The sequence below is a fragment of the Nyctereutes procyonoides genome, unplaced genomic scaffold (genome assembly GCF_905146905.1).
Source record: "Nyctereutes procyonoides isolate TBG_1078 unplaced genomic scaffold, NYPRO_anot_genome, whole genome shotgun sequence".
Classification (NCBI taxonomy): domain Eukaryota; kingdom Metazoa; phylum Chordata; class Mammalia; order Carnivora; family Canidae; genus Nyctereutes; species Nyctereutes procyonoides.
The window spans coordinates 14,023,589-14,046,251 of NW_026575128.1; the positions used below are offsets into that span (position 1 = coordinate 14,023,589).

At 56.0% G+C, this 22,663-nt stretch overlaps 1 protein-coding gene across 1 annotated transcript in view; it reads right to left on the minus strand.

Moving 5' to 3' along the window:
- Positions 1-328: 328 nt before the first annotated feature.
- Positions 329-22,663, minus strand: part of LOC129520659 (fatty-acid amide hydrolase 1-like) — a 52,614-nt gene continuing 30,279 nt past the window's right edge. The window contains exons 21-22 of the transcript XR_008666648.1: positions 7,145-7,237; positions 329-877 (exon numbers count right to left, since the gene is read on the minus strand). The gene's annotated coding sequence lies outside the window, so the exon portion shown is untranslated. The remainder of the gene's footprint in view (positions 878-7,144; positions 7,238-22,663) is intronic.

Here is a 22,663-nt window from a genome sequence, read left to right on the forward strand (position 1 = left end):
CATCTCAGGTTCCCTGAGGGGAGCCTGCTTCTCCCTCTGCCTATGTCTCTGCCTCTCTCTGTGTGATTATTTATAAATAAATAAAATCTTCTAAAAACATAAAAATAGGGCAGCTCCGGTGGCCCAGCGGTTTAGCGCCGCCTTCAGCCCGGAGTGTGATCCTGGAGACCTGGGATCAAGTCCCACATCGGGCTCCCTGCATGGAGCCTGCTTCTCCCTCTGCCTGTGTCTCTGCCTCTCTCTCTCTCTCTCTCTCTCTCTCTCTCTCTCTCTCTCTCGTCATGAATAAATAAATAAAATCTTTAAAAAATAAAAAACAATGTACATATCCTTATTAAAAATACTTTATTGCTAAAAAATGCCAATGATCATCTGAGCTTTCAGCAGGTCACACTCACTGATCACAGAACACGCTAAGAAATATAATAATAACAAAAAGATTTGGAATCTTGTAAGAATTACCAAAATGTGCCACAGACATGAAGTGAGCAAATGCTGTTGAAAAAAATGGCATTGATAGACTTGCTTGATGCAGGGTTGCCACAATCCTTCAATTCATAAAAAGAACAGAGCATCGACAAACTAAAATAAAGCAAAGCTCAATAAAGCGAAGGACACCTATATTATATCACAGTTTCTGAGGGGCAGGAATCCAGGAGCAGTTTAGCTGGTTCTGGCCTGGGGATCTCTTGTGGATGGCAGTTGTATTGGTTGGGCTACACCCTCTGAAGTCTTGACTGGGGCTGGAGGATCTCTTCCAAGAGTGCTTCTTGGCATGGCTGGCATTTGGTGCTGGCTGTCAGCTGCGGTGCCTCAGTTCTCCTCCATGCAGGCTCTTCAGCAAGGTAGCCTGGACTTCTTTCTTCTTAAATGGTGGCTGGAATATGAGAGAGCGAGAGAGGTCAAAATAGAGGCTGTAATCTTTTATACCTAATCTCAAAAGTGACATCCCATCACTTCCGCTATGTTCTTGTCTTGGTAAGCAAGTCACTGAGTCCAACCCACACTCAAGGAGAGGACAGTGAACCTCCACCACTCAAAGGAAGAAGTATCAAAGAATCTGGGAACATTATTTCTTTTTTTAAAAAGATTTTATTTATTTATTCATGAGAAACACACACACACAGAGAGAGAGAGAGAGAGAAAGAGAGAGAGAGGCAGAGACACAGGCAGAGGGAGAAGCAGGCTCCATGCAGGGAGCTCGGTGTGGGACTCGATCCCGGGACTCCAGGATCACACCCAGAACCAAAGGCGAACTCTCAACCGCTGGGCATCCCTGTGGACATATTTCTTAAACTACCACAACTAAGCAAGAGGATGCTTCCACTCTACCCAGTGTCTGCAAAATGGCAAGCATCTCTTGATGCTTCCAAACAAACCCCAGGAAAACCATGGAGCATCCCGAGGTGAGGAAGGCATGGCCAGGTGATGGTGGACACACAGAGGTAACACTTGCTCAGGGCCACAGTACAACAGTATAATTGTACAGTAATTCCAAGCATGGCCATGGAGCCAGACTAGCTGTGTGACTGTGGGCAAGTCACCCAACCTCTGTGCCTCAGTGTTCTTATATGTAAAATGGGGGAAATAATAGCACTTACCTCCTAGGGTTACATGAGTTCACAGTTAGCACAGTACCTGGTATGTTATAAATCCCACATGAGTTTCAGCTGATACCATCAGTTCCTACCTCTCATTGGCAGATCCCTCCCTGTAGACACTTTCTCACAAGGAATTTATCGAGCATCTTTGATGTTCCTCAAGCTAAGCCCATATAGCCACCACCAGCGCCCCAGTGCCCCTGGGCCCCGCCCTGTCCCGATCCCGTCAGGCAGGCCTGTGGAGGGCTAAGCAGACAGGCTGGACTCCATGAGCTCCATTTGACCCTGCCAGCCCAGCTCTGCCTTTTGTGGCCTCTCTGGGAATGTTGTGCAATATGTTGGCCACAAACATTTTATGAGCAAGAAGACAGGAAGAAATTTTCTTCTATCGACCCGTGGTCAGGCCTGCTCCCTCCCCCTCCTCTTCCTAGGTCTCCTTGGTGATGAGGGGGACAAGGTGAAGCCTGCTCTCACCGCACAGAGAAGCAGCCCAGTCCCACTTGCCCTTGGCTCCACCTCCCCAGGGTGAGACATGAAACAACTAGCGCCCCCACCTGCCCCTGGCACTGAGAGGTAGGCAGGCCTGGGTCCCGGACACACCCCAGCCCCTTGGGGCAGGTACCCTCTCCATGTGCACCTGGTCCAGGAGTCCTAAGATGGTTTGCCCAAACAACAAGAGAAAAGTAAAATTGTAAAAATTTTAGAGGAAATTGTGCAAAAAGCTACACCTATTCAATATGAAGCTCTATCCTCTCCATTCTGATATGATGTCTTTTCAACTTTTTTGATGTTCCGATATCCTTTCTTTTATGAAACGAGGCTGAGAACAGTTGGTAACTTTCCTTCAGGGACCTCATATGGCAAAATGAATGGCTGGCAACTTTATGCGGGACCCCACATTTTAAAAATATCACTCTGTTCTGTGCAAGAGGCACAAAGCAGTGCAGAGGAACACCTGCTGACCCCTGACCTGGGCTCAGACACCAGGTAAAAGAGAGAGCTCACCTCATCTCTGCCTCAGCTCTGCCGGCGACTTGGAATGACCCAGGACAAGCCCCTTTCTCTCCCCAGCCCTGGCTGGTCTCCCCATCTGCTGTATGGCAGGTTAGACAGATGCCCTTTTTCAGTCTGTGGTCCTAGACTCACTCTGACCTTTACCCTGGGTACCCCCACCCCTCCTTGCCCTCCACCCCCTTCACCTCTAGCCTGAGATGACCACAGGTGGATGCTGACATGCTGGCAGAGCTGATGAGGCCGGGGGGGGGGTCACCTCTAACTAGCCTGAATGTCCCCTTGCCAGGGTCCACTGGAGACAGTCTCTGAGCTGGGGGCAGAGATGGGAGGGGTCTTCGGCCTTTGGCCAGGGGAACCCTCCGTGATGCTCCAGGGAGGAAGGGAAGGATTTGTCTCAGGGGCCAGTCTAGGCCGAGTTCTTGGGACCCCCTCCCCTCCCTGCCCCCCAGGCTTGGCTGGAGCACAAGGGGCTCCTTTGTGGGGCCTAATCTCAAAGCACTGCGGCTTTAGCGACCTTCAGGGATGAAAGCGCCAGGAGCTGGCGGCTGGGAGGTGGTGTGGGGGCAGCCCCACTAATCCCTGCGCTTTCGCCAAACAAAGCTGCCAGGAGGGGCTGGCTCCCAGGAGATGATCCAGGGAACCAATTCCCGGAGCCTAACCCGCTCTGACAGCCCGAAAAGGAAAGGCCCGCCACTGCCCCAGTGGCCCCAGCTTGGCCATGGGGGGATGTGGAAGGCCTGGCCCGGGACCTTCGGCACTTCCTCCTGTCCACCTGGGGACTCCTCTCCCTCTCAGTGACAGTGTGCTCCTCTATTTTTCTGTCCCAGCTCAGCTCCACTGGGTTGTCCCTCAGCCCCAAACACCTTACCCTCTTTTCAGGTCTTGGAACCCTGGTCCCTCAACACGTGGCTCCTTGACTTTAGCGTCCAAGTCTCTCAGTATCCCATTTCTCAGCATCCCAGGCTCGAATCCTTTATCTCCCAATCCCCTGTCCCCTAATGCCTCCTGGACTCCCAATGTCTCCACCTCTCCTCCCCAGCTCCTAACTCCCCAGCCTCAGGTCCCTCTAGCTCTCTTCCCCCGGCTCTCTTCCCCCGAGACCCCACTCCTGCCTTGAGACCCCACTCCTGCCTCGGAGATCTCCCAGCCCTGCCCAACCCCCTGTCTGACCTGATGCCCCTGCCATTTCCCCGGTGTGCCTGGCTCTCTGCCCCATTCCACTCCGTCTGACCAGTCCTCAGCTTGGCCATGGAGAAGACTGAAGAGGGAAGTGACTCTGACTCAACCTTGATGAACCCCTGCGCCTCCCACCAGACACCCCCTCCAGCCAAGACCACCCTGGGATCCTGGCCTCAGCCCAGGCTCACAGGTAAGCACATCGTCGTGGTGGCCAGAGGAAAGGGCAGGGGCCCTGCTAGCTGAGGGAGCGACCCAGAGGACCAGCTTCCCTGGGGCAGGGGCTGTCAGCAGGGCCGGGCTCTCTGCTGCTCCATCTCTCCCCGAGGACTCCGAAATCTCCACCAGATCCAGGGAGAGCCAGGTGCCAGGTGGGATCACCTGGGGCCAGCAGAGGCCACTGAAGAGCCAGGGTTACTTTGGGACCCTCGCGGAGGGACAGGGCAGGGCAAGAGGGCTGCATTCCCAGGAGAGGGGTGGGGGCCTAGCCAGCCCGAAGCATTTTCCCACCGTAGTCTCAGCCGCCTCCACTCCACTAATCTGATTACGATATTTACCAACCTCCCATGGCCTGCTTAGGGCGGAGGGGGTGTTACACCGAGGAGCTCAGTTCCAGTTCCCAGCATAATGGGAGGCCTAGAAAGGTGTCTCTGGGTCCTGAAATGACTATGCCAGCCCACCCCTCCTGCCTGCCAGCTCGCAGGGCTGTCTAAAAGACCCCTCGCCATCAGGCTGAGCCCCCTTCACGAAGTCTGCTCTGGCACCCCCTGTCTCTAGATGCCTGGGTCCTCTCCAAGCCATTTCTAGGCCCTTCATGCTGTCCCACCCAGAGCCATAATTATTATGATATTATTCAAGTCCTGAGGCTGGGCCTTCCCTCCTAAACTTATGTGGGCTTTTAGGTAGTGAGGACAAAGAGGATGGTGGTGCAGGTCCCAAGAGGCCTCTCCTTGCAGCTGGAGTCAATGTCACTCACACTTGCTTTGACCCCACACCCAGATTCAGGCCATTCATGAAGGAGTGGCGGGGGGGGGGGGATGCACCGCAGCACCTGGCAGAGGTTTCACTGAGCAAAGAACCTAAGGAACCTTGGTGTGCTTCTCACTCTCTCTCTCTCTCTCTCTCTCTCTCTCCTCTCTCTCTCTCCCACACACACCTGTGCACTCACATGCACACATTATATATTAAAATGTCACAGACACAGCCACACTGCCACACAGGGATGGTCTACCCACCCAGCCCCTCCCTCGCTTCTGCACCGCTGAGCACCAGACAGGTCCGTTGGGGAAACCGTGGGCCTGAGGTGCGCTTACTGCCTCCCCAGCTGATGTAGGGGTGAAGTCCAGGGAGGGAGGACACTGCCTGTAGATGAGAGGAAAGTGCTCCTAAGGCGGCTGGAGGGCAGGGAGATGACCCTCTCCAAGAAATGCCAGCAGCTCTTCCTCCTCCCTCTCCCCAGAGGTCTGAGGCCCCAAGTTCAATCCTTGCAGGATTTCAAATAGAGTAGTTATTCTGAGAAACAGGCAAGTTTCTTTAAAAAGCTAACAATACAAGGCCAACTTCAGACCAGGACAAAGCTGGCCCCTTTCTGAGGGTTCCCACCCACAGTGTACTCAACACTTAGGTCTTTGGATCATTCTAGCTCTGAGTGACTCCAGCGGTGGGTTCTGAGACTAGAGCAAGGATTGGGCGCCCCCTGCTGTCTGACCTCCAGAACTGCGCCCTCTCCCCAGGGCTCCCCAGCCAGGATCCTTTGGTAGCTCCCTGCCAGGCCCCAATCACCCAAGGCCTCTTCCTCTCACCTCCCACCTCTGGATGCCCTTGGTTGAGTCAAAAAAAACGTGTCCTGCTTGGGCTCCCAATTTCCCACTGGCAGACACCTGGAGAAGGCAATAGCCTGGCTAAGGTAGGAGCAGTTGTTAGGGAGATGGAGTTCCATAGGCTGAATCTTGGCTCTTGGGTCCCTAAGGGGCTGAGGGAGACTAACAGGAGAATGGCAAAGAGAGGAGGTGACTGACTGGGGAGGAGGGGCAGGGAGAGGAGTCTGAGGAGGGAGGAGAGAGGGGAGCAGATCAGAGGGGCACAGGTGAGAAGACAGGTGAGATGAGCACAGGTGATGAGAAAAGGAGAGCAATGTACAGGTGAGGACACAGGTGAGCTGGGGAAGAGCAAAGGGGGCAGGAAAGATGCAGAGTGAAAAGAGGCCACCAAGAGCTCATGAGCAGGAGTCAAGTGCCCCCTGCCGCCTGCCATCTGCTGGGCCACATCCAACCGTGTGTCCAGCCAGCCCTGTGACTGATGGCCAGGCCCCTGCTGGGGCACTGAGGGCAGGCACGCAGCAGAGGCAAACAGCCGGGATGTCTGTGGCCTCTGGATTGTGGGGCATGGCAGGGGCACTGGGCAGAACAGATTGAGCTCAGTGCTGTGGTCGGAAGCCCAGGCCTGGGGGGAGGGGAGGACCTGTGGTTGTGAGCCAGGACCTGGGCTCCTCTCCTTCCCACTCCTCTGCCTCTGCTGGGCCCAGGGATCCTTGTTCAGCTGGGTTCAGCCTCTCTATCCCATTTCAAAGCCCAGAGGGAGCCCTGTCCAGCTGGGATAGAGGCAGGGGTGCTCAGGGTTCTAGCCTGCCAGGTACCCTCAGGGCAGAAAAGACCCCTTCGTGGTGCACCCCACACTGACAGCTAGGCCAAGGAAGCGAGGGGGCAAGTTCACTTTCTGCTCTTAGCCTCATCTTCCTCCACCTGCTTAGTGCTGTGTATGTGCGGGTGGAGGGGGTATTAGTTAGACCCTACTCTCAGATTGTTCAGTGCCAAATTCATGATTTCTGCCTCCCAAAGCATTTATCTGCCCAGCCCCCTGAGAAAAGCCAGGTTCATTATTTCCCGTTGTCAGGAAGGGCCCTTGGAGGTGGAGATGGGGGAGGAGGCTGGGTGAGCAAGTGTAACTCCCCCATGGTCACCTGGCAGACAAGCCAGACTAGGACTTGGGTGTCCTGCACCCTCCCAGGGTTCTGCCCACTACCTCCCCTGCCTCTCAGGGGCCCAGGAATGGGTCTAGCCATCCGGCTCCCAGCCTCTTAGAACCTTCACACACACACACACACACACACACACACACACACACACACACACACACAAAGGCCAGAAGATCTATGGCCATGGAGAGGGGTGAGGACCAGGTGAGCAGACTTGATACAGATCTTCTGTCCCCAAATCCCGTGAAACCTCACCTCACCTGTCTTGGTCGTGAGGTGAGTGCTTCTTAGGGGACCTCAGGTACCAAGAAAAGCCAATCAGGATCCCAAATAAGGGAGCACTAAAGCAACAAGGTGGCTGGGGAGATGCTGAGCTTACCATGCCTGGGAGAGTTCAAGAAGATTCTGCAGAAGGAAGGCTGGATGGGATGCTTCTTGAGGCTCCTTCCAAACCCTGGGCCCTGAGACACTCCTAGGTTGAAAGGGAAAGATCATCCACCTTCAGACTAACTCTTCTCCTCCCCAGACACATGGTCTAAGACACTGTCTGAGTGGCCTCATTTCTCCAACTTCCCTTTCCCCACCCACAAGCTCCCAAGGGAGCCTGGTGTCCAGGCTTAAAGATGGCCCAGCCAAACCCCCAGCAGCCTCCCGCCTCGCCCCCCCCCGCCCCCCCAGGCTTCTTTGGTGCCTGGCTAAGCAGGGGTGGGGAGGCCCAGGGGCCGGGAAGGGGGCTCATCAGCTGTGCTGCTAATAGACCATCCTCAGCCACATCCTATTACCGCGCAGCCCCTCCCCAGCCCCCCAGCCTGGCTGGCCTGCGCCTCTCCGCGGCCCCGGGGACCACGCATCAGATTGGAGTCAAGATTCCGAGAGTGTCATTTGCCGGCGCTGATGGTGCTGATAATAGGGACGGGATGGCGGGCGGAGAGCGGCAGCGCAGAGGCCGAGTCTCTATTAAGGCTCCCCCCCCCCCCCCCCCCGCAGCCGCAAACGGGAGAGTTCTAGGATGGGCTGGGTGGCTCGCCCCTGCCATTAGTGCTGCTGGAGGGGTAGGTAGCGAGGGCTGGGTAGTTCCCAGATCCGGATCCAAGGAGGCCAAGTCCCAGAAGGATGGGACCGTGGAGAAATGGAAAGCCCCAGCCCACCCCTTCTCCTCTCAGCGGCCGAAACTGTGGGTTCCTATCCCACCTCGCTGCCTGGGAGCCCTGAGCCCTGCTGGGAGCTTGGCCAGGGGGTGTTCTTGGAGCAGGACCTCACTGTCCCCCCCACCTGCACCTCCCCCCCCCTCCCGGCCTCCGCTGGGCTGTCATCACTTCTGTTGTCACCATTACCAATGCTGAGCTCCCTCCATCACCATCCTTCCCTTGCTATCCCCAAGTCTGCCAGGGTCTCCAGCCAGCAAGGAGTCAAGGGCATAGCTCTGGAGCTCCTCCAATTACCAGCTGTGTACCTTCCATCAGGTATTTCAACACTTCTGTGCCTAAAGGTGTTTTATCACCTTTTAAATGGGGTTATTAGCCACTTCATAGGGTTAAGAGGGTTCAAGTTACTACATGCAAAGTGCTTCCAATAGCAGGGCACGTGGTCAGCACTCCATAAACTGCAGGGTTGCTTTTACCATCCGTGCCCTCACCATTATCAACATCACTGCCACCATCTCCGTCCTCATCATTACTGCCCCCCCTTCCTTAAGAGCAACGGCAGCTGTCACTGACATAGTACTCACCCCGTGCCAGGCGCTGCTCTAAGTATTTTATTTTATTTTATTTTATTTTTAAGATTTCATTTATTTATTTGAGGGAGAGAGCAGAGCAAGAGAGAGCACATGAATGGGGAGAAGGGGTAGAGGAAGAGAGAGAAGCAGGGAGCCTGACATGGGGCTGGATCCCAGGACCCTGACCTGAGCCGAAGCCAGATGTTTAACCAACTGAACCACCCAGGTGTCCCTGCTCTAAGTATTTTACATGGTGTGTGTGTTTTGGAGGGGTAGTATTTTGCATGTTAACTCATTCAGCCCTTGATGAAGTAGGGATTATTATTTTCTCTATCTTATAGATAAGGAAACTGAGGCAGAGAAAAGGTAATTAACTTGCCTATAGTCACACAGCTAGCAAATGTCAGAACCAGAAGTCAAACGCAGGCCAAATTCTTAGCTTCTCTACCAAGCTACCTCCCACTGGGGCTTACTTCCTTGCCTACAGTACTGCCACCTTTTGGCCATCGCCATCACTTCCCTGTCACCTCCACCATTATCAACACCCCGTACTCTCTCCCCACCTCTATTAGCACATTACCACCACTGCCATCTCCATGGCTGTCTCACCTGCATGGTCATCGTCCCATGCCAGTCTCAACCCCTACTGGTTCCTCAGCATGGTTACTCACAGCCTACCCAGAACAGAGTCTTGCTTTTGCCTTCCCTAGGCCCTGTGCTCCGAGAGGTATGAATGTTCCCTGACATACAGATCTGTTAATATGGCCAGACCTGGAAAAGACAGACAGAGAAATTTAAATTGCTACAAAGCTATTCAGGTACCAGCCAGAATTTAAGGTCAGCTGGAGCCGGCAAGACGTGCTTTGCAAAGCTGACTTCTCAGTTTCCCCAGGAGGCCCAGTATGGTTTAAACACCCTTTTAGCATTCTGAGAGCCTCTAATGTGGAAAGACATCTTCTACCTCACAAATAGCTTGGCTGAGAGCAGATCTGTCAATACAGACACAATCCCCTCCATTTGGCATCTTAGAAGTCTGTCTTCTCAGCCTACTAGAAGGCTTGAGGGTGGAGACACAGACTCATTCCTCTCCTTGTCCCATTTCTTCTCCAGGACACCCCCCACCTCCATCCCTGACCTAACACACATCAACACACAATGAAAACAATGGACAGATGAGTCTAGTGGAGCCTGGAAGCGGGTGGATCTTGCTGTCCGTGGTACTGAGACAGAGTCTTGCTCTTTAGGGATCCACAGGTTCCCCCTTGTTCTCTATAGGTAAGAACTAGTCTTCAGTTTTTTCATGACTTGCCACTCCCATCACTATCCGCAAAGCCCATTACCATTTGCAGAACCTGTTCCTATTCACCAGGCCCATTATTGTTTGCAGAGCCTAGCATTATCTGCAGAGCCTGAAATTGTACGCCAAACTCATCAATGTTTACAGAGCCTATTACCATCTGTAGAGCACATCCCCTCCCTGATGTCTGAGCCTATTGCTGTTACAGATCCCATTGTAATTTTCAGAGTGTCTTACTATTTTCAGAGCCTAAGACTTCACAACGACCATCCCAACTTGCTGGGCCAAACCCCACATTTGGATCTCATTATGATTTACAGAGCCTGTCCCCACCTGCAGAGCCAGGATCAAGGCTGAGTACATAGAGGGTGCTCAAGTGGCTCTTATGACCCATCCTGTCCAAGCACTGAGACAGAGAAAGACAGAAAGAAAGTAGGGAAATGAACAACGAGAAAATCTGTATTCATTCAGCAAGATCCTATGGGCCTATGCTTCTGTTGGGCTCAATAAGCAAATGGGGGAACCCAATAAAAATGACTTCCAGTTCTTGAATCAGGCTCTGTCAAGTGTATTAGTCATGATCTCACTTTATCTTCACCATAATATGGAGAGATAGGCACTGCTCGTATCCCCACTGATGAGGAGAATGTCCCTGGCTGGGAGAAATCAAATAACTTACCCGTTATCACGGAGTGTATTCATAGCAGGTCCAGAATTTGAACCTGGGTTTTGCTTGTTTGTTTTGTGTTTACTCCAAAAGCCATCTCTACTGATTCTCATGGCATAAAAGAGAAGCTAGAGCCTACAGAGAGATTGGCTACCTGTCTGAATAGAGACAAAGCCCTGCCCTTGAAATAGTCTAAAGTGGGAGGCTAAGCCTTTGAAAACTTTCAGAGTATCTCTGTCCTGACTCAGACTAAGTACAAGTGCAAACTCTGGAGGACAAAACTCCCCCAGAGGGAACACTGAGCATCCAGGACACCCTGTCTCCCAGCCTCAGAACAAGCCAGCTTTCCCTCTCCATTCAGCTCTTGAGCTACAGTGACCTTTGAACCTGACCATAAAGATCTCCTGGAGCCATATAGAGCCTCATCCAGTGTGAAAGACAAGCCTGGAGACAGGGATAGAGAGACACAGACTGAGAAACACCAGGATTCAGAGACAGGAAATCAGAGGCAAAGAGAGACAAGCAAGAGCCAAAGAGAGAGAGCTGCAGATACAGATAGAGATACAGAATCAGACAAAGACTCAAATACAGATTCACAGGCTCATGGAGAGATAGAGTCAGAAACAAGGAGCCCCTGTGAGATAGAAATAGAAACAGAGAGACCAAGAGCAGCAGAGGCAGGGGATAGGAGCTGGAGGGGCATGAGGTAGAAGAAGGCTCAGTGGCATCAGTTGGGAGGAGCACCTGTTCAGGCCCAACTCAGAGGCTCCACAGCACCTGGCGAAGGTGAGGGAGGCTCTTACTGAAGAGGCAAAAGATGTCCTCCCCAGGATGCTCTGGATGCAGGCTGTTGAAGAATCTGCTGGATACAACCCCAGTCCTGGGTAAGAATGGGCACACAGCCCAAACCCAGGGTTTAAGCTCACCTCTGCCCCCCTTTACCCACGTTGGGGGTGACTCAAAAGATCGCCACCTTGAATTCGAGTGGCTTCTGGGCCTGGGATTTGGTAGACAAATGCTTTCCCTGAGCTTGAACCCAGGGTGGTGCCTTAGTGGCTTGGTGGCTTTAGCTCTCGCCTTCATCACCAGCGATGCCGATCCACCTAGATAGGAGGGCATCTTCGTAAAACAGCATGCTTGCTGTGTACACCTGGCAGGCAGCCACCCCAGCACCCCCCTATATGGAAATCCTCTGATTCCCACTACCAAGTCTTGCCCCCCAGGCTAGATAATTGGATGACTTTCTTGAAAAGGCCCCTGCTGGGGTCCAGCTGTGGCAAAGGCACAAAGTAAACAGGAGATGCTTGGGGGCCTAGCACCCAGTAGGTGCGATCAATTATGGTGGTGCTGTGGGCAGAGACCACTTGCCCACCCATGCCCAGGCTGGAGATGAGCCCGCTGGGCTTGGCCTCTTCACCTGGTCAGAGAAAGGGAAGGGGGGGAAGCAAAGAGGCCTCAGGCGGAGCTGGAGTCTCATTCTAATCTGTACTGCACTAGCCCCTGCCCCTAGCCTCAGATGGGCCATGGGCTTCTCTCTCCGGGAAGGTAATGGCTTCTGGCCTGAAACAACTGAGCCGCTAAGCCACTTCAGATTGGCTTCTCCTCTCCCCATCCACTCCTCAACGTGTACTTGGGCTGGAAGGGGGTAGCTAGGCTCCCTTCCCCTCAGGGCAGGCTGCCCAGACTGGCTCCCATCCCCTCTGTGCTCTCCTAGGTGATAAGCCTGAGTGGGGGAGGGAGGAATTGTAGTGGTCCCCATGTGTCCCTTCTCCCCAGCCTCCCTCCTGTTTTGGGGTTCAGGGGTGGGGATGGGGGTGGTATGTCAAGACACCATTGGCTGTTAGAGTCCTTCTGCAGTCTGCTCTTCTGAAAATAATAGTAGTAACACAGTGCTCACAGCTTGGGTACCTACTATCGGCCAGCCACCCTGCTACATGCCTTACATTTTCTTTATATGTATCCTATGAGGAAGGTATTATTTTATCCCCATTTTAAAGTTGGGCCCTAGGCCTACAAAGGTTAAGTACCTTATCCAAGAATACACATATATTAAGCGATGCAGCAGGATATGGACCAGGACAGGCTGGCGGGGAAGGAAGGCCCAGCCCAGGTGAGGACCACTGAGGTCCTCTGAGCCCACACCTGGAGGCCCCCTAGGTGTGTCCAGATGGGGAGGCTTTTTCCTATCCTCATTTTCTTTAGTCCTACAGGCAGGCCTCCCCCTTGTGTACTCCTGAGGTGGGATCCTACCTAGGAGGCCCATCCCTACAGCCTGGTTGCTGATTATTTCTGACCAAGCCCTCCCTGCAGCCGAGGAATCGGATCTGCCCCATAGGCAGCCAGAGGAATCCTTCTTGAGCATGAAATTGAGCCTGATTGCCACATGCACCCCCACCTGGGCACCTCAGCAGGGGTTTGGTGCCAGGCCTGCTGGCAGGTCCTACCCAGTGGGTCAGAGATGCTCAGGAGAATTTCTTCTTCAGGGTCCTCTAGCCTTTCCTCCAATGGTTTCAGGACCAGAATGGCTGGATCAGGGAGGGAAGGCCAGTGAGGGACTCAGGCCCAGGGAGGGGAATATCCTCCTACCATCCCCAGGGGCCTGAAATACCAGAGCACATCTTCATCCTACCACAGAATCCCCTCTCCCTTGACTGAACGGGATCCAGGGGTCAGCCCAGACCTCCAGGTGGATCCCAGATTCTGAGGGCAAGGTTCTCCCCTCCCCGCCCGGCCACACACACATATGCTCTTCCCAATGATAACAATGGTGTGTGTGATGGGCACGGAGTCACACATGTGCCTACAGCACAGGGGTGGGGGCAGCAGCCAGTGCTCTGCTTGAAGACTCATTAGCTGATTGAGTCAGCCACAGGGTCACTCTATCACTGCCCAGGGCATGGAGTGCGGTGCCCTCCATGCCATGGCGATTGCCCTCTGCCGCCTAGGCAGCAGTTGTGAGAACTGAGAAGGCAACTCCATTTAGTGTTTACTGTCTGTACATGCAAAGGATTGGCCTCTCTCAGAAGCTCAGTGTATGTGTGTGTGTGTTAAAGTGTATGTCCATGGTCATTTTGTGTGTGCAGGACGAGCACCTTCTGTGTCTACAGTTATTATGTGTGGCTGTGATATTGTGTGAGGGGTGTGAGACTAGGAATACACAAACCAGTGACCATGAATACACATTGTCCAAAAGCAGACAGAGTACCCCAGACAAACACAAAGACTATGAACATCACAGAGCATCAAAGCACGTATATTCCCTGGACACACACTGATCACACATATGGAACATTTTACAGATAAAAAGAGAGTGGGGCTTTCCTGACATCTTGCCTGGGGTTGGCTTGTAGCTGGGTGCTGTGCCTTTTTCCCAGATGGAGAAGGGGAAGCTACCACCCTCTCTGCAACCGCCTCCCTGACTGCACCTCAAGGAAGCAGTAGGCCCAGAGGACCTGGTGAGGAAAGTCTTGGACGCCCAGCCTGCAGAGAGAATGCCAGCACCTCTGCCCCTCACTAGCCAGAGTAGTCAAGGGGAACCAGCCTAACTCCCAGCCCGTACCTCCCTCCCTCCTGCCCGCCTGCCCTGAGAAGGCCCCATTGCAAAAGCCCAAGAGTAAGTGCAGACTCGGGAGATATGGGCTCTCGTGGCAGGCTCCCACTCAAGCACACACATATTCACGGACACTAGCACGCACTTGTCTTTAGGGTCCTTCCGAGGGAAAGGGTGGGGGAGGTCCTGCGAGGCTGTGCACCTGGCCACATCTCTGCACGGGCCACAGTGTCGCTGACGTCATAGTCCTGGGGGGGGGGCTTCCACTAGGATCACAGGAGGCGCCGCATCTGAATGTAGGATCGCGTGTCTGTGAGCGGTAGAGGGTCCGCCTGTGTGTCTGTGAGGGTGACCGGGAGCCCGTGTGTTGCACGCCTGGGTGAGCGACGGCGGGCCTGGCTTACGTGTGATGCTGGGCGTGGGTGCGTGGGCGCACCTGCCTCCGCGTGTTCTCCACTGTCCTGGGCGCTTGCGGGGGCGGCGGGGGCTGTGCGCCTCGGGTCCCCGGGGCCGCGGGGCGCGACTCGGCGTGCGCGCGCGTGTACTGCGCCTGCAGAGGGGCGGCCGCGGTGCGTCCGAGCGGCGCACGCCCCTCCCCGGCCCCGCCCGGCCCCTCCCCCGCCCCGCCCCGCCCCGCCCCGCTCCGGCCCCGCCCGGCCCCGCCCGGCCCCGCCGTCCCGCCTCCGCTCGCCCCGCTGGGAGCCGCGCGGCCGCCCGCCGGGGGAGGCCCGCCCCCTCCGCCCCCTCCGCCCCCTCCGCCCCCTCCGCCCCGCCCCTCCGCCCGAGTAAACTTTTCCCAAATCCCCGAGCCGCTTAGGGCGAAGCCGCCCCCGCGGCCTAATCCGCGCCCCCCGCGGATCTGCATAATCGGGTTAGCGGCCGCGCTCCCTCCCGCTCCCGCCGCCGCCGCCGCCGCGCGCGATTCTCTCGCTGTCACTTAGGGAGGCTCAGCGCGATTTGCGGCCTAATCCCCCGGGATCGCTCGGCCGCCGCTCCCCGAGGGGCCGCCAGATTGTTCCCTTCATAATTGATTGACTCTATTTGCCGGATTGGGACTTCAAAGCGCCGGCGGCGCGGGGGCGCCTGGGAAGGAGCGGGGCCGCGGCGGGTCGGCGGTCGGCGGGTCGGCGGGTCCGCGGGCGCGGCCCCTGCCCGGCGGGCGCCCTCCACCCCCGCAGCCCGTCCTCGGGCCCGGGCGCCGGCTGGAGCGCGGGACCGGCCCGCGACCGCGGTGGCCACGACGCGGGCCACGCGGACGGCCGGACGGCGGGGGGCGCGCCCTGACCGCGCCCCCACCCCCATCCCCCATCCATCCCCCACCTCCCATCCCCCATCCCCCATCCATCCCCCACCTCCCATCCCCCATCCCCCATCCATCCCCCACCTCCCATCCCCCATCCCCCATCCATCCCCCACCTCCTATCCCCCATCCCCCATCCATCCCCCATCCCCCCGCCCCCCACTAGGGCGAGGGCGGGCTCGGAGCGCAGCGCTCCGGGAGCCCAGGCTCTAAGTCCCCCCAACCTCCGGGCCTGCACAGTAGCCACGTCCCCATTTCACAGGTCCTGAGGAAGCAGCTTCAGAGGGCGCTCTTCCTTCTCCAAAGAGCTTCTGTGGGCAGCGCTGTTTTCGGATCTGGGGATCCAGCGGGAGCCAGACGGACGCTGCCTCTGCCACCAAGTGGGGCTTTAGTGAAGGGGGCAGCGCGCACGCAGGAAGCGAGCAGAGAACGACTTGAACAGAAAGCAAGGCGAAGTGATGGGATGGTGCCTGCGGAGCTAACCCAGGCTGGGTGCTCAAAGAAAGCTGCTTCTGAAGGAGCGGCCCTTTCCCCCGAAACCTGAAAGCTGTGAAATGAAGGCACCAGCTTGGGGCAGCGCTTGGGTCCCCCCACACACACACCGGAGCAGAGGGGAACACCCCCCACACCCCACCCCGCGCAAGGGCGTGCCTTTGGCAGGTAGTAAAGCCCAGGGGAGCCCTTAGGGCTGCTGGACTCCAGCCTCGAGAGGCTGAATCCCATTTCCTTTTGCACCTGCCCAGCCTAGACGAAGCACCTCTTTAACACGGGCTGAGTCCCTGGCGAGAAATGCCCAGACCCAGGGCACAGGTACCTGTCCAGCTCCACACAGCCCACGCCTGGCTCCGGGGCCTGGCCCATCAGTGCGGAGGGCTGTGCCTCCGTATCCCATGGATCCAAGACTGCCTTGGGGGCAGCCCTGCACCCAGAGCCTTTTGGAAATAGGGCCTGCTGCCTCCTCCACTCCTGAAGAGACAGGGGCAGTGCAGGGGGCAGAGCTGGAGGGGGCCCCACACTCCTGCCCAGCCATAGCCAGGCTCCCAGGAATCCCTAGCCCAGACTCAGGAATCCCCAGAAACGCGTAATTAATTCTTGATTACTCCCTATCTCGGCAGCTGCCATTAGCCACCTCCCCAGCCTGGGCCCAGTTAGGCCATGTAATTAAATTAGCGTAGGGAGAACACTTCCAGGCAGGAGCAAGGTATCCTTCCTCCTGCTGAGCCTCCTAGAATTTCGGGGTGGGGGGCGCTGATGAGGAAGGCTCAGAAACACCAAGCAGACAGGGTCACACGGTGGGGCTAGAACAGGGGCTCGGGTGTAACCCCTCGAAATTCTGGCCCCCTCATCCCACCTCTCTTGAGACCTCTACTCTCAACACATATTTTAAACCTTAAGTGTCTTTAAAATGACAAGAGATTTGCTGCTGCCCTTAATTAAATTTTTGACAATTCACGGAGCTTTTGGAGAGATGGATTTGGGACAGAGGAGGGGAGAGCCCGATCTCCATGGGGTAGGAAGGAGAAGAGGAGGGGGTTGCAGCGCAGAGGTGTCTCCCACCTTTGGATCAAAGGGGTGGGGAAAGAGGTGGGAGCAGGGGAGGGAGGAGAGGCTCTGGCCACAGGATCTCCCTTGAGGGTGGGGTCTTTCTTTCTTTCTTTTCAGAAACCAGAGAAAGTAGCCTAAAAGAACACCCAGAAGGTGGAAACTGAAGCCCTAAACCAAGGCAGAGGGGCTAGGGAATTAGGGCCTCTACACAGTGAAGAGGACCTCGCTGGAGTCTAGACCGCCACATCCCAGGAACCAGGCTTCCCTCCCTGGATCCTTCCTTCCCTCAATCCTGGGAGATGCTGGCTGACAGCCCTCCCTCCCCCCAAACCCAGCTCCTTGTCACTTCGGAAAATCAGAAATAAGCCTTAGTGATTAGAGGGAGACGCGAATGAGATGGGGCTTAGAGGCCCAGGCTCAGGGAGGTGTTAAGAGGCGAGTGGGACTCAGAGTATTAGGGGGGCAGAGCTAATAGCTTCTCTGGATGCCCCTCCCCCCAGGCCTGTGGTACTCAGGGGAGGAGGGGGGAGGCAAGGGATGAGATGATGTGGGGAAGAGAATGGAAAGAAGATGTGGAAGGGGAGAGGAGGCTGGGAAAGAGAGGAGCTGGAGGAGGGAGTGGGGAAAGGCGGGAGGAGGGAGTGGGGAAAGGCGGGAAGAGGGATGGAGAAAGTGGGAGTGAGACTTGGAAATAAAAGGTGAGGAAAGAGATGTACAAATGAAACTGGATGTCGCTGTCCCTATTTGGTTGGGGGAAAAATACATTTTATAAAGCTAATACCCAGTATTGATAGAGTAGGAACATGGATACCGGGGGTACAAATTCCCACAACCCTGGAGGGTCTGGAGGCAGAGGGCATTTTGGCAATAATCAGCAAAATTTTAAATATGCATTCCAGGGGCTGAACAATTGCACATTTCTGGGCATCTGTCCCACAGCAGCACTGGCCTGTGTGCAGGGTGGCGTAAGGACAGGGATGGTTGCTGCCACGAAGCAGTACCTTGAGTGACGACAACCTAAGGCATCGCGGTATGGCCATATCACGGAAGACTAGGTACCCAGGAAGAAGGAGGAGCTGGACCTGTGGGCCCTGGTTTGGGAAGACACAGCACTCCTTCAGTAACCAGAGTAGGTCATTAAACAATAGGAATAGTAGGGTTCCAATTTGAAATGTTAAAAAAAAATCACTTAACACGATGTGGGGGTTGTGTGTGTGTAAATGTATACAATCAAATGGCTGGAAGGAAGGAGAACCCCCAGTTACTGTCAGTGGGATTCAGGGGTTAGGGATGGGGGGGCATTTAGCTTTTCACTTTGTATTCTTTTGCATTGTGTGTGTGTGTGTGTGTTTTAAGATTTGATTTTATTTGACACAGAGAACACAAGCAGGGGGAGCGCCAGGCACCTGGAGAGGGAGAAGCAGGCTCCTCACTGAGCAGGGAGCCCGAGACACAGGGCTCCATCCCGGACCCCAGGATCTTGACCAATGCCTCTGCATTATGTTTTTAGAATGAGCTTTTTTTTTTGAACCATGTATTAGTTATGTACACTTGAGAACAATGATTTTCTAAGAGGAGTGAGGAAGGGAGGGCAGGAGGAAGGAAGACAAGAAGGTGGTAAGGCCCAGAAGGAGAGGCCTTAGGAAGCAGAATGGCTGGGGCAGGAGTAGTGGCGCATGGGGGGTGGCCTCCAGGAAGGAGGGTGGCTTCCAACCAGGCAGTGCCCCAAAGTGCCCAGACACATTCCTTACCCCTGTCCCCATCACAGAAAATCTGGCTGAGGCCTGAGTAATTGAAGGCTAATTGGGTTTTAGGCTTGTTAATGCTCCTGCAGATGTTTGCACAGAGGAGAGCCAGTCGATCCGGATAAATGACTCCCCGTGGGACTCCAGTGGGGGAAGAGACACTGAGGAGAAAGGGAGCAGGAAGCAGTTTTTCAGCTCACTCTAGAGGGGTGTGGGTGGGGGTTCTGTCCCTGGGAACGCTGAGGAGCCCTTGGGCTTTGTGGAGTGGGGGAGGTGGAAGGGAGAAGCTGGGCCGGGGAAGTTCAGGCCCTAGTCAGGGCAGGATTCTGATCGCAGCAGGGAGGAGCCCAGGAGGGAAGCCAGGACTGGTGACCCCAGCCAGAACCCTACACTACACACTGCAGCGTGGGGGTTCCTGTCTCCAAAGGAAGTGAGAGGGCAATCGAGCTACCTGTGATAGGCAAGGAGGACCACTAGAGCTTCTGCCCACACCCAGGAGCAAATTATTTGGCTCACAAAGAATGGGGTCCCTTTGAGAACTAGATCCTGGGCTGTGCTGAAGCGCACTATACGACCCTCTGAAGCATCCTGGACCTCCAGGCCTACCTCACAGTCCTCCCTCCCACATTCCCCACACCCCTTCCAGCTCCAGAGCTGCCCAGCAGTTGGCAGTTTGCCTGCTGGGCTGCAGGATCTCTGAGGCTCCCCATTCTCTGACCAGTAGACATGTCGGCTTCTGGCTTTGAGCCTTTTGGAGGCTCCTGACTCTAGTACAAGCCTGTGGGAAGGAGGGATGGGACTAGAGGAATGATAGCCTCTCTAGGGCTCCCCTGAAGAGGCCAGATGATGCCAGAGGAGTCCCCAGGAAGGGGAGTCAGGCCCAGACAGCCAAGGAAGAGAGAGGAAGACTCTAAGAAAACATAAAAATGTTCTGTTTTGCAAAGCTACTGCTTGGGGGAAGGTCCATGTGCTACTTGGGAGCTGAAAATCTGGACTCAGGAGGAACCCATGGTGAGGCCCTTCCCCCGATAATCCCCACCCTCCATAATCCCCTCATCTTCTCCAGGGGTCAGAAATACAGGATGTGCTTTTAAAGGATCAGCTGCACATTTGTTTCCTCTTCCTTCTCCTCCTCCTCCTCCTCTTCCTCCTCCTCCCTAGGCCTGATTCGGGGACTCAGGCCCCTCTGACAAGGCAGGGAAACGTTTAATGAGTTTGCACCCCTGAGAGTGCAGTGACTGACAGCCGCCCCGGGGGTCACCACTCCTCTTGTCCTGGAAGGGGATGCAGCAGCTGCTGGGCTCTGCATGTGCATGTGCAAACACGCCTGTGCTCCCTGTACATGCACACCTGGGGCTGAGCTGGAGAGAGACTGGCCAGGGCCACCCTTCCTGGGGACAGAAGCTGCTTCGAGGGGCTGAGGAGAGGGGAAGGACTTGAGAGACTGCTTGGGGTCCTTTCTAGGGGTGCCTCTGGCCACAAGCCTCCACTCTCCCCCTGGTCTCCTCAGGTCACCCTCCACACTCTCAACTTAGGCCAGGCTGGTGGGAGGGAGGCCTGAGGCTGCCCACAGTGGGGTTTGAAGGAATTGGGGGGTATGGTCGATGTGAAGGCCTGAGTCTGCATGGGTAATGAGGCCAGGGACTGGCTTGTCAATAGCATTTAAGTACTTTTCTCCCATTTTCAGGCCAGACTGAATTATTTATTCGTTTCTGGTCAATCGCTGGTAATGTCATTAGCATTTGTCCATCAGAGGTAGGGAACAGAGTGGGAGTGTTCCCCCCCAACTGACCCCCGCATCCCAAACTGACTCAGAGGTCAATCCGTCCAGTTCCAGTTCCCTGCCCCTGCTCCCGAGTTACCCGAGGACCAGAATCTCTCAGAGGCCCTGCATCCAGGATGTGCTCTATCCCCTCATGTCACGGCTTCAAGCCTCATGGAGCTAAGGAGCCAGGTAGTGGGCATCCTTCCTATTCCCCTCATGCACACCCAGGTCATTAACTTAGAAAGTTGGTGCTCCCAGTCAGGCACCGCACCAGCTGGCTGGCCCCTCGGAAGGCAGGCCAGGCCTGGCAAAGGAGGACCTGGGCTGACCGAGTGGCGGAAGGCCCTGGGTGCAGGCAGGCGGAGCACGGCCTGCCTCTTCTCGCGGCCCACAACCTGCTCTACTTCCTCAAACTCAGCTCTTAACATGCTGTCCTTCTGTCCTTCCCCCTCAGACTGGGCTCCCAAGTCAAAGTTGTGCTTCTCCTCTCAGACCAGGCTCACAGGAAGTGACCTGCCTCCCCCCTCAGATTAAACTCTCAGAGCAGGCTTCCTTCTCTTGTCTCCTCTTTCAGGCCAAGACCCCAGGCCGGGTCTCCGGGGCAAGCCCTCCCTCCCGGCTCAGTCCACAGGATGGCCTACACCACGGAAACCCAGGGCCCCGTCCCCCGCAGGGTCCATCCTCAGGGAAGGGGCTGCTGCTGGCTCTTGCCTGGCTGACTGTGGGCATCGAGCTCAGGAGCTCCTAACCCCTGGCCCTTCAGTAACCAACTTCATCTTCTCCTCAACTGTGGGACTCAGGAAAGCCGGTGAAGGGCAAGATGTCCTAAGGAGACCAGAGGGAGAAGAGGCTTGCTGGGGCGTGCTCTGAGGACCAAGCGTGCGAAGCAGTGGGACTGGGCAGAGGGAGAGGTCCAGCCATGGTGCTGGGGCAACAGTGGCCTCAGCCAGTCCCATGGGAATCTTGAGGTAAGGGGCCAGACCTTGTACTCCCGCGCTGACCAGTCATCCCAGGGAAAGGGCGTAGCCTTGGGTGGGGCAACTGAGGCCCATTCCCCCATGAGGAAGTTGACCATGAGCCATGAGTAGCCGGCCCCGGGTGGCCGCAGGAATGAGGACACTGGGCAGCCCGGCAGCAGCCACACGGACTTTCCAGGCAGCACAGATGCAGGGGCAGCAGGAGCCTCGGTGGGGTGGCTCAGTGTGTGGTTCAGTGTGTAGTCATGTAAGTCCGGGGGTGGCTACACGAGGCACTTTGGATGGGGATATAGGGATGAAAAGGTTTGGGGTCACAGAAAGGGCTGGGGTAGCATGAGGGACAAGGCAGAGATGGCCTGGGGGGACACCAGTGGACCAAAAGTTTGGAAGAAAGAGCTGGTGAGGGGGGGTCTTCATGCTGCTGCCGCCTGGGCTGGGCCAGGGCTGGTAAGCTGGCCAGGTCTGGGCAGCCGGAGAAGAAGGGAAGGCCCCTCCTCAGCATGGTAGGCTCCTCAGTCACTAAGCAGGATTAGACTCCTCTTCCTCAGGAGGAGGGGCTCCCTCCTGCATCAGCTACCAGCTCTGGCCCTAATCCCCCTCGCTTTCTAATCCACCCACGACTTTCTTAGGCATTAACGTTGGGCTCTCAGCTCCCTAAGCACCACCCTGAAGATGGGAGCTGGGCTCTGAAGGGAATTAGGCCAGCCTCAGAGGATGGTTCTGCAGACAACCAGAGGGAGACCGAGAACAGCCCCCACCCCAGCCTCTCCTCCTCTGCAGCCCACCCCTACCCCCCGGCCCCACCCCCAGACAGGGTCCAGAGTCTCCCAGGGGTCTCCTCCAGGTCACTGCTGGAGTCAGGCAAGGACGACAGGGGGTGAAGAAGTTCTGAAGAGGAAGAGGACCCCCTAGGGCGGGTGCTGAGTCTAGAGGTAGTGCCACGCACAGCCTGGCAAAGGCGAACAGGAGAGTTCAGGACGCTGTGCCATGAGAGAGACGGGAAGGGTAAACTAAGGTCAGATCGTGTAGGGCCTTGAGCGCCAGCTGAGGAATGTGGACTTTACCGGGGGAAGAGTAAGGAGTCGTGGTGGGCAAGTGCCGGGATTCAGAGCCATTGCTTTGGTGCCTGCAAGGACTGGAGGGGTGGGGGACAGAGACTGGGGATGGGGAGACCCCTGCTGTGAGGCTAGCAACAGGCAATGAGACCCAGTGAGGACCCCCACCCAAGGTCATCCAGCACAGCTAGACAGCACGGCACTCCATGTGGGGGCCGGGACAGGTGCAGCCCCCGTCAGGGTTCGTGGGAGCAACACGAGGGTGCCCCAGAGGCAAGGT